The sequence below is a fragment of the Mytilus edulis genome, chromosome 13 (assembly GCF_963676685.1).
Source record: "Mytilus edulis chromosome 13, xbMytEdul2.2, whole genome shotgun sequence".
Classification (NCBI taxonomy): Eukaryota; Metazoa; Mollusca; class Bivalvia; order Mytilida; family Mytilidae; genus Mytilus; species Mytilus edulis.
The window spans coordinates 26,099,873-26,102,451 of record NC_092356.1 but is presented as its reverse complement, the minus strand read 5'-3'; the positions used below and the strand labels follow the sequence as shown (position 1 = coordinate 26,102,451).

Sequence of the window (2,579 nt, the reverse complement as noted above, 5' to 3'; positions counted from 1 at the left end):
AATGTTTGCGTTATCGCAAACCTTTTGCGTGATATATTTCGCAAACCAAACATTTGAGAGAGCTTGTACTAAAAATCTTGCGAAAAACTTTATTGAAATTGTTTTGAAATCGTTTTCAGTCAGATGTTTGCCCAATGTTATAACTTTGCAGTTTTGCATTGGCTTTAACCCCATCACTCAATTTGAGTGGTGTATACATATATAATGCACTTTGAACGAAGGCGGCAGTCCAATAAGTTTTTTACAACATTGAAAGAGAAATTTATTTGGCAGCAACATATCGAAGATACAATACAATACGGATGCAAAGTGTTGCGCTTAGACTTATAATGACCGAACGTCATAAAACGAATGATGACGTTGCAAGATTGTTGTTGCTAAGGCTATATTTATAGTCTGCAAACATTTGTTGTACGACGGTGTTCATTTTTTCTAGCAATTATGAGTTTTCAAATCGCATATTGTGGAAGTGAATGTTTCGGAATCCAGGAGGAGAAAGAACACGAAAATAAGGACAACAATATTCATACTGGATTACAAAACAATACAGAGGACGCAACAATAAGTGAAGGCGCCAAAAGCTTTGCAACTGAGGTAACACCAAAATGGCTAAGCTTTTCATTCAAGCTTCATGATTTCGTGAATACTAACTACAACCGTTATATTGAAGATTTTACCCATGATGACGTTGAAAATAAAATTAATAGTAGAAGTAATTGCGCTTTTGTTGTAAAACAAGTTGCAAATGAACGTAAATCTTCCAGATCACCGATCAATTGTGGTAACACACAAACGGACCAGAAGAAGACAGAAATGGGCACGGTCGTCTTGAATGAAGGACAAGCAGAAACCAAGGATGTATTTGTCAAACCTCCTGTAAAAATGTCTGGATTCCTGTCGTCTGTAGTGAAGCCGTTGACAGCAGACGACAATATTGACAATGACGAAAATGTTACCACAGTAGAGCAGGTTCAACCAGAAGGGTGCTTTTGTTGGCCTCTTGTTCATCTGGTAAGTATGTGTAAAAAATGAGGGGTTCAAAAATGGCCTGACAATCTATTTTTTTTTTACTGTTAATGACATTTTAACATGGTAAAACAGAAAAAAATATTGACTATTGTGAACAGTTTCAAAGGAAATAGTTTGAAATTTATAACAGAAAAAAAAAAACGGATTGCAAAAATTAAATTATTATAACAGATACAGAAGATTCCACTTTTTAAGCCTGTTATTTGTTTGTGATACATGACTATATAGCTGTTATGTCAGCTTTCCGTATTTTTTGTTGTGAATGGTCATATAAGAATGTAAATATAATTACTATTACTGCAACAGATACCTGTATGAGGACTTTAGATTCTGGTATCGTCCACTTAAACGTTGAAGTTTTTAGACCCTTTTTCATTGCTCAATTTTTCTTTCCTCGCTAAATGAATCTTGTAAGTATCGTAAAATTGAAGAATTGTGTTTGTTTGAGAACAAACTATATGTATAAAGATATAGGAAGATGTGGTGTGAGTGCCAATGAGACAACTCTCCATCCAAATAACAATTAAAAAAAAGTATACCATTATAGGTCAATATACGCGTACGGCCTTCAACACGGAGCCTTGGCTCACACCGAACAACAAGCTATAAAGGGCCCCAATGTATGAGCTGTTTATATTTGCAAAGCTTATAATCTGTTTTTTGCGACTTTATATTGAAGTCTTGTGTATTTATAGATTTACAGAATACGATACCGATTGTTTGACAAGAAAAAGGACAAGGAACTTAAAAAATTACAAAAATTCTAAGGATTAAAAATACTACGGTATGTTTTTCTAAAATTAATTATGTATACTACTTGCCACTGGACATTTATCATACAAAATCAGCCAACTTGATAAACCAATTAATTTTATTTTGCAATTAAAATATATTTAAGACCTCTATTTGGCAAAAAAAAAAGATATAGAAGGTACAATAAACGATACATCTAAAAAAATAACAGCCTTTTTAATTCATAACAATTATTTCTTTTTTCAGATATTAAAAGCAGAAGACAGAAGAATCGACTTGTCTGAAATTTTTATTAATAAAAGAGATAAAAAAAAATCCTAGTTCAACTTATTAAGAAATCATGGCTTTAAACGTGCACGACATGAAAGATCATGCAATTTTTGACATAAGCGCTTATGATCCCGCAAACACGTTTAACCCCGCCACATTCTGTATGTATGTTCCTGACCCAAGTCAGGATGCTGTAATTCAGTGGTTGTCGTTTGTTGATGTGTAAAATATTTGTTTTTTGTTCATTTTTTGTACATAAACAAGGCCGTTAGTTTTCTCTTTTGAATTGTTTTACAATTTCATTTCGGGCCTTTTATAGCTGACTATGCGGTATGAGTTTTGCTCATTGTTGAAGGCCTTGATTATAAGGCTTTGTGTAATATCTAAATACATGTATCTATAATGGAAAAAAGTTTACTAGATACTGAAATTTCAAGATAGCGCTAGGTCAACCAATCAAGCGATGCAACAAATAAAAGAAACTTTATTATTGAGCAACCCATATATTAGGCAACAACATAGCTTTT

The 2,579-nt window shown here is 33.1% G+C and overlaps 1 long non-coding RNA gene across 1 annotated transcript; it reads left to right on the top strand.

Annotated features, from left to right (window-relative positions):
• The first annotated feature begins 510 nt into the window (after nt 1-510).
• On the top strand, nt 511-2,130 carry LOC139500939 (uncharacterized). The gene is made up of 3 exons (XR_011658410.1): nt 511-1,011; nt 1,725-1,813; nt 2,029-2,130. It is a non-coding gene; the product is annotated as an uncharacterized lncRNA (long non-coding RNA).
• The last annotated feature ends 449 nt before the right edge of the window (nt 2,131-2,579 follow it).